Here is a 9914-nt window from a genome sequence, read left to right on the forward strand (position 1 = left end):
ATTAATCAAGTCAATTTGTAACCTAAGTTTTTCAAATTGTTCTCTTGCAAGTGGTTTAGTAAATATGTCGATAATTTGATCTTCGGTTTTGCAAAAAATAAGTTCAACATGTCCTTTTTCTACATGATCACGAATAAAATGGTGACGGATTTAAATGTGCTTGGTATTCGAATGTTGAATAGGATTTTTTGATATATTTATCGCACTCGTATTATCACATAAGATGTGAACGGAGTCATAAATAATACCAAAATCGAGAAGTAACAGTTTTACCCAAAGAACTTGTGAGCAACAATGAGCGGCACTAACGTATTCACTTTCGGCCGTTGAAAGAGCAACCGTGTTTTGTTTCTTTGAGCCCCATGAGATTAAGCACGGATCCAAGAATGTTGCAATTCCGGATGTACTCTTTCGATCGACGCTACAACCCGCATAGTCCGCGTCGGAATATCCTATAAGATCAAAGGGACAATGTAAGGGGTACCACAAATAAAGATCTTTTGTTCCAATCAAATATCGAAGAATGCATTTAACGGCTTTAAAGTGAGATTATTTCGGATTTGATTGGAATCTAGCACATAAACAAACACTAAAAAGAATGTCGGGATGACTTGCGGTCAAGTAGAGAAGCGATCCAATCATACCTCGATACACCTTTTCATTAATGCTCTTACCTTTCTCATCCTTGTCCAATTTGGACTTGGATACCATATGTGTGGAGTGAGGGTTGCCATTAGTCATCCCAAATTTCTTAAGCATTTCTTTAATGTACTTTTGTTGATGGATCATGATTCCATCTTTGGATTGCTTGATTTGAAGCCCAAAGAAAAATCCTAGCTCACCCATCATACTCATTTCGAATTCCGATTTCATTAGTTCCGAAAAATAAATATAAAGAATATCATTTGTTGCTCCAAATATAATATCATCGACATATACCTGGACAACCAACAGTTCACTGGATTGTTGCTTTAGAAACAATGTTTTGTCAATTGAACCTCTTCTAAAACCATTTTCAATGAGAAATTTAGACAATCTATCATACCAACACCTTGGTGCTTGTTTTAAACCATAAAGAGCTTTGTCTAATTTGAAAACATGTTTAGGAAAATCATTGTCTAAAAAGCCCGGTGGTTGCTCTACAAAGACATCCTCTCCAAATATCCATTTAAAAAGGCGGTTTTGACATCCATTTTGGAAAAGCTTAATGCCTTTGTGAGCCGCAAAAGCTATCAATAATCGTATGACTTCAAGCCTAGCTACCGGTGCATAGGTATCATCGTAATCAATTCCTTCTTGTTGGTTGTAACCTTGCACCACTAGTCTAGCTTTATTCCTTACGATTTCACCGGAATCATCAAGCTTATTGCGAAAGACCCATCTAGTACCAATGACGGTACGATTTGATGGTCTAGGGACAAGATGCCATACCTCATTTCTTTTGAATTGATTGAGATCATCTTGCATGGCTAGCATCCAATCGGGATCGGTTAATGCAATCGTTATATTGGTCGGCTCAATTTGAGAAAGAAATGCGCTATGAGCACAAAAATCATCAAGAGATGCAAAGTTGTTGAGAGAGGCCCTTGTCTTGATACCGGAGTTCAAGTCACTAGTGAGATTCGAGAGTGGATGAGAGCTTTGATGTTTCCATTTTTTAGGAACAAAGGCGCTTTGTTTCCCCTCAGAGGCAACAGTCTCCGTGACTGTTGTCTGTTGATTAGAGGCAGGCTCTGGATTGGTGTTTGAGGATTCTTCTGAGGCAACGGTGTCTGGGACTGTTACAGTTCTGGAAGTGGAGGCAACCGTCGTGTGAACCGTTGCTGAATGGGGGTGTGGAATCAGGGGCAACTGTGTCTCTGTTTGTTCCCCCTGGATTGCTGCTTGCACCATAAGGCAACAGTGTCTGTGACTGTTGCCTAACGTCATTGATTGGAGCCTCCTCATCCTCAAACACAAAGTCTTTTCTCACAAGACCTATCTCAAAATCGTCATCTTCATCATCTTCTCCATCATTTTGTACCTTTCCAAGAATGCTAGATTCATCAAATATGACATGGACACTTTCTTCAATTAGCATGATTCGTTTGTTATAAACTTTATAAGCCTTGCTATGGTTGGAATAACCAATAAAAACCGCTTCATCACTACGTGGATCGAATTTTTCCAAGTTGTCTTTACCATTGTTGTGAACAAAACATTTGCTCCCAAAGCATCTAAAATATGAGATATTGGGTTTTCTACCACGTAAAATTTCATAGGGTATTTTATTGATTACACTTCTTATCATGACTCGATTATGAATATAGCAAGCGGTGTTTACCGCTTCGGCCCAAAAGTTCTTTGGCAATTTACTACACAATAACATGGTTCTAGCCATACTTTCAAGGGTCCTATTCATTCGTTCGACCACTCCATTTTGTTGTGGTGTTCTAGGAGCCGAAAAATTATGGTCTATACCATTGTCATTACAATAAGCGCTAAATGATGAATTTTCGAATTCGGTTCCATGATCGGTTCTTATGGAAACAAGTTTGAGATCAAGTTTGTTTTGAATCTTTTTCAACCAAATTAAAAATTCATCAAATGCCTCACTCTTGGAACTCAAGAAAAGTGCCCAAACAAACCTAGAATAATCATCAACAATGACACACACATAACGACTACCTCTTCTACTTCTAGTTCTCATCGGTCCACATAAGTCGATATGCAAAAGTTGTAATGGGCGAAGAGTACTCACAATTCTTTTAGACTTAAAGGAACTTCTAACATGTTTACATCTAGCACATTCATCACATACTTTATCAAAGTTAAATTTCATGTTAGGAAATCCTTCTACCAAGTCAAGTCTTTTAAGAGTATGAAGAGTTTTAGCACTAACATGTCCAAACTTTTTGTGCCACAACCAAGGATCATTTTTCAATACACTCATGCATGACATGGTATGACCGGATAACATGTTTAAGTCGGTTAAGTAAACATCTTTGACACGTCTCTCTTCGAGAATACTTTCATGAGTTGTGGCATCAATTATTCGACACAAATTAGAACTAAATTCCACAATACTACCTTTATCACAAAGTTGAGAAATGTTAAGGAGATTATGTTTCAAACCTTTAACAAGCCGCACATTGTCGACACAAAGTAACGATGACTTACCGACCTTTTCCATGCCTATTATTTCACCTTTCTTGTCGTCGCCAAAAGTTACCTTGCCACCATCATAAGCTTCTAGTGAGAAGAATTGACTTCTATCTCCTGTCATATGACGAGAACATCCACTATCCAAGTACCAATTGCGGCCGCCTCTCACCAAGCCCTACACAAGATTAGACTTTGAGTTTAGGAACCCAAATAAATTTGGGTCCCTTTTTATGTAACACCTCCATACTCCAAGTGCCTTACCAGGACCACTCAGGCATAAGAATGCTACCATCTCGGTTACCCGAGGCAATGATAATCAAATAGACAATAACGAAACAACATTTAAATAGTATAACTTTAGTGAAAGGTTACAATCCGAAACCAAATACCAAAATATGATACAAGTACTCAAAACCAACTGTCTACTGAGCTAACTGAAATGTTTATAAAACTAATAAAGCTACAGCGGAAGACTTCTATCATCAGACGGTGGTACATCCCAACTATCCCAGTAACTCAGCTCATACCTGCTCAATAACTGCTCACCATCCCCGAATGGATCACCACAGTTTTTAAGACATTAAACGGGGTTAGTACTAATCTCACAATATATATATAAACCAACAATACGGTAAACATGCAGCTCATACAATCACATACACAATCACGCCACTCCCATCAATCTCCGTCACCGACTGTCCACTGGACCAGCCCTGCCAGTGGGGGACCGCAGCCGTTCCCACCTAAGCCCCGCTCATCATACCGAGCGATAACCTTGTCCCATTAATGTGCACATCCCCTTCCGTGGCGGGTTCCACGAAAGGCGAAACTAGGGCGTGAAGCCACTCCCGCAAGTGACTCCACTCAGCCGAGAACGCATCTCGAGAACCAGAGATAAACAATCACAATCAACAACCGTCACAATACAATTACGATAATATTCAACAACCACAACACATCAACAACACATTATGAGGCTAATACTGAGTAGGGAAACCCTACCTGGAAAGCAACACAATCAGACGGTCTCACAGCTGATATCAAAATGCTTCTTCTACAAATCCTCCTCCTAACATAGAAACATATAATCACTACCAATCACAAAATACAATAAAACCCCCAAATCCCAATACTAGGGTTTAACCAACTTTAAGGAAATACTATAAAAATGGTACGTAGATCTTACCTTCGACGCAAGGATCACAACGGTATAAAGAAAGGTGAAATCCGACCTTCCAAACTCCGGGATTTGCCAACAATGCGATTGAAGCGAAGAACGTAGTTTGATTTCTCCTTTCTCAGTAATTAGGTTTTAAAAAGTGTTTAAAGAACAATGACGGAAGTAATATATATACTTTAATCGCATTATTAACAAAACCCGAGAAATCATCCCCCGTAAACCGGCTACTCGATCGAGTAGCTAAGGTACTCGATCGAGTGCCCCCTTACTCGATCGAGTATCCACGTTACTCGATCGAGTACCCAACAGGTCAGAAACTATTTTAAACTGCAACTCACCCTTACTCGACAGAGTAAGGTCTACTCGATAGAGTACCCAGAGACTCATAAATACGTAGTATTACAGTCTTCCCTCCTTAAAAAGAACTTCGTCCCCGAAGTTCAAACCACAACAAAACAAAGACTCACACTACAACACTCCCGACTCAACAATCAAAACAAAACTCAACATAAAACACGTTACTAACCCAAACTCAACCCGACAAACATACCGACACAACATACAAAAGGGTATAAAAACTCTTAAAAACTCTTTGCGATCATCTCTTACCCCCCTAAAAGAAACAAGGTTACGTCCCCGTAACCATACATACCTGATAAAAAAGGAAAGGGTAACGCTCTCTCATGGCCTCCTCTGCCTCCCATGTAGCTTCCTCAGTCTCGTGGTTAGACCAAAGGATCTTAAGCAAAACTGTCTCACCACTCCTAGTCTTCCTAACCTTCCGGTCAAGAATCTGCTTAGGTACCTCAAGATATGATAAAGACTCATCTAGCTCTAAGATCTGTGCCTCTAACACATGTGATGGGTCACTCACATACTTCCGCAGCTGCGATACATGAAACACATTATGCACTCTCTCTAACGCAGCTGGTAAAGCCAGACGATATGCAACCTCTCCAACCCGCTCTAAGATCTCATAAGGTCCGATGAATTTCCGACTCAGCTTGCCTTTCTTCCCGAATCTCATAACCCCGCGCAAAGGAGACACTTTCAGAAGAACCTTATCCCCAACCTGAAACTCTATATCCCGGCGATGTAGATCTGCATAACTCTTTTGCCTATCCTGAGCTGCTCTCATCCGTTCCCTGATCATCTTAATCTGTTCAACCATCTCATGTACCATCTCTGGTCCTAGAACTACTGCCTTAGCACTGTCGTCCCAACAAATCGGACCTGTATCTCCTCCCATATAAAGCCTCGAACGGTGCCATGCCAATACTAGTGTGATAGCTGTTATTGTAAGAAAACTCTATCAGATCCAACCTCTGTTCCCAGCTACCACCAAAGTCCATCACACAAGCTCGTAACATATCCTCAAGAGTTTTGATTGTTCTCTCAGTCTGACCGTCTATCGCAGGATGAAAAGCTGTACTCATCTTCAAAGTTGTTCCCAAAGATTCCTGCAACTCTTTCCAAAACCTTGATATAAATCTCGCATCTCTGTCAGACACTATGTCCTTAGGGACTCCATGTAACTTTAGCACATTCTTTCGATAAGCCATAGCTAATTGTGCTTTAGTCCATGTATCTTTCATTGGCACAAAGTGAGTTGACTTGGTCAGTCGATCCACTATTACCCATATCATGTTGTTACCCTGTTGACTCTTTGGCAAACCCACGATAAAATCCATAGAAATGGATTCCCACTTCCACTCAGGTACCTCTAAAGACTGAATCTTACCTTGTGGTCGTCGCTGTTCCCCTTTAACTCTCTGGCATGTCAAACAACGGGCCACAAACTCAGCTATTTCTTTCTTCATCCCAGGCCACCAAAACGTGTTCTTCAAGTCCTTGTACAGCTTGTCACCACCTGGATGTACTGAATATGGTGTACTATGTGCCTCTGTCATGATAGTCTTTTTCAGCTCCTCATCATTAGGGACACACCACCTGCCATCGAACCTCAAACTACCATATGTATGAATAGAAAAACGGGACACTGTCCCTTTCTCTACTCCAGCTCTCCACTCAACCATCTTAGGATGTAAAGCCTGTTTACCTCGAATATCATCATAAAGATCTTGTACTGTCAAATATCCCATGGCATCCCCTCTCTGCATCATATGTATCCCAAACATCGCTACCTCATCCCTCAACCTCATCAAAGATAGAGCTGTACACATAGAATGTACACTCTTTCTACTCAAAGCATCTGCAACAACATTGGCTTTCCCTTCATGGTAGATAATTTCCATGTCATAATCGTCAATCAGCTCCATCCACCTCCTCTGTCTCATGTTCAACTCCTTTTGAGTGAAGATGTACTTGAGACTCTTGTGATCCGAAAATACCTTAAAGATTGCTCCATAAAGGTAATGTCTCCATAACTTGAGAGCAAACACCACTACACCCAACTCCAGATCATGTGTAGGGTAGTTCTCCTCATACGGCTTCAATTGCCTAGAAGCATAGGCAATCACCTTACCGTTCTGCATCAACACACATCCTAACCCATTCTTTGAGGCATCTATATAAACCTCAAAGTTCTCGATCCCTTCAGGCAAAGCTAAGATAGGAGCTGTGGTCAAACGCTCCTTTAATGTTTGGAACGCCTTCTCACAACTCTCATCCCAACGAAACCTGTTCTCTTTCCTCATCAAAGCTGTCATAGGTCTAGCTATCTTGGAGAAATCTTTCACGAACCGTCTGTAGTATCCAGCTAAACCCAAGAAACTCCTGATCTCAGCAACATTCTTTGGTGCTTCCCACTTTGTCACTGCCTCAATCTTTGCCGGAACCACAGCTACTCCCTACTTAGAGATCACATGCCCCAGAAAAGCAACTTTCTCTAACCAGAACTCACACTTGGACAGCTTAGCATACAACTCATGCTCCCTCAAGGTCTGCAACACAATCCTCAGATGCTCCTCATGCTCCTCCTTAGTCTTAGAGTAGACTAAGACGTCATCGATAAACACCACCACAAACTTTTCCAAAAACTGTCTGAAGATTCTGTTCATCAAATCCATAAACACAACCGGTGCATTATATAACCCAAACGGCATCACCACATACTCATAATGGCCATACCTCGACGTGAAAGCTGTCTTTGGTATGTCCACCTCTCTAATATTCACCTGATGGTATCCCGACCTCAAATCAATCTTAGAAAAGACTGATGCACCACTCAACTGATCAAACAGGTCATCTATCTTTGGCAAAGGATACTTGTTCTTCACCGTCACTCGGTTCAGCTCCTTGTAGTCTATGCACAACCTCAAACTCCCATCTTTCTTCTTCACGAAAAGAACTGGTGCTCCCCACGGTGATACACTAGGTCTAATGTATCCCTTCTCTATCAGATCATCTAACTGTTTCCTAAGCTCCTCCATCTCTTTAGGACCCATCCGGTACGGTGCCTTAGAGATTGGCCCCGTCCCCCGTTTCAACTCAACTGTGAAATCTATCTCTCTCTTCGGTGGCAGCCCCGGTATCTCCTCTGGAAAAACATCTGCAAACTCTCCCACCACTGGTATCTGATCAACTGTCGGACTCTCTATCCGGTCATCTCTCACATGGCATAAGATCAAAGGACATCCCTTCCTCAGATAAGACTTCAAGGTGACAGCTGCAATCAACTTAACTTTGGGTTTGACTAGAAACCCACGGTAAGACACACTAACACCCTTAGGCCCTCTCAAAGACACTTTCTTTTGATGACAGTCTATCTTAGCTTTATACTTTCCCAACCAATCCATCCTGACTATCATCTCAAAACCGTCAAAAGGAAACTCTAGCAAGTCTACAGGTAGATCAACTTGCCCAACTATCATAGACACATCTCTAAATAACCTCCCACATGATACAGACTCACCTGAAGGTATAAAAACTTTCTCACTTACAGACTCATATACCCTCAAACCCAACCGTTTAACATGACTCGAAGATACAAACGACTGAGACGCCCCCGAATCAAACAAAACAAAGGTATGAATACCATTAACAAGAAAAGTACCAGTGATAACATGTGCATCATCCTCGGTGATTTCTTGTCCATCATGAACAACTTTCCATTTGGTCTTCCTGTCCACCTCCCCGGACAAGATCTTGGCCGATGTGGTCGGCTTAGCACTCGACCCCTGATTGTTGTTGTTGTTCGTAGCTAGTTTCTGATAAGAATTACTGCCATTGCGGTTACCTCCACCCCGATAGTTCCGACTTCCCCGGTTAGACCATGACCCAGACGGTCTATTGCTCGCATAACTCTGTGCAGGTCCCTGAGAATAGCTCCCCCGAGCCGATCCCTGAAAAGCTCCCGGTGCACTTGTGCACTCATGTCTCTTGTGGCCTACACCGCCACAGCCAAATCAAGTCATCCCCCAACTACCACCACTACTCCCACGGTCACGCCCAAAGGAAGCCCCAACACTGAACCCTGACCCAGCAGAAAACCCTCTAGCTTGATTGTGGTTGCCTTTCTTGTGACTAGATTGGCCACCACCCTCACTCTCAGTCTTTCTTTTCTCAACACCCACTCTCTCCTGAGCCATCTCTACCAACCTCTTAGCTCTCCCAGCCCTCTCATAAGCTTCCTTAACATCAGTAAGGACTCCCACAGGTAGCTTATCCATGATCTTAGGGGTCAACCCCCTCTCAAACCTCAGTGTCAGGTTCTCCTCACTCAAACCCATATCCTCAGCATACCTAGACTTCTCATTAAACTGCTTGTAGTACTCAGCAACTGACATATCAGATGTCATCTTAAACCCATCAAACTCCTCTCTCAGCTTACTCCTCACATGTTCCGGTACAAACTCTTTCCTCATAGCCCTCCGAAACTCTTCCCAAGATATAGCAGGTAAGCCCTGGTTTGCATACATCTCCCTAGCACTCACCTTCACCTTATCCCACCACTCGCCAGCTTCTTCCCTCAGGTAGAACGCATCTTGTTCTACTCTCATCTCATCCGGACAGTGAACCAGGTCCAGTATATTCTCCATCTCACGATGCCGGTTGTCAAGAAGGTTTGGTTACCCGGTCCCCTTGTACTCTTTTGGGTTAAACCTCGCTATATAAAGGCTAATCTTAGAGTGATCAACCTCCTTATCCTTATCTTTTTCCACTCTCTTTAAGGCCTCCGTAAGAGCATCTTGATGCTCCAACATCTTAACGATATCATCTATGTTCATGGTCTCAGCTCTCGCATAAAAAGCGTTTCTCTTGGGTGGCATCTTGAAACTATATAAGAAAGGGTAGATATAAACATACGCACTATAACCCCAAAACACGAAAACAGACTGCCCAGAACACACTCGATCGAGTGCCTAATCCTACTCGATCGAGTAAGAGGCTACTCGATCGAGTGCCCCCCATACTCGATCGAGTGCCTCGACATCAGACCCCAAACAGACCTTCTGATCTCTAACCTACTCGACCGAGTAGCCAGGATACTCGATCGAGTGACCCCCTACTCGATCGAGTGCCCAAAAACACGATTCTGGTTGCAAAATCGTCAAATACCCACTCGATTGAGTCAGACCCACTCGATCGAGTCATGCTAACTCGAATATGCTACCCGCATGCTATATCA

This window comes from Silene latifolia, chromosome 11 (genome assembly GCF_048544455.1).
Source record: "Silene latifolia isolate original U9 population chromosome 11, ASM4854445v1, whole genome shotgun sequence".
In the NCBI taxonomy this organism is placed as follows: Eukaryota; Viridiplantae; Streptophyta; class Magnoliopsida; order Caryophyllales; family Caryophyllaceae; genus Silene; species Silene latifolia.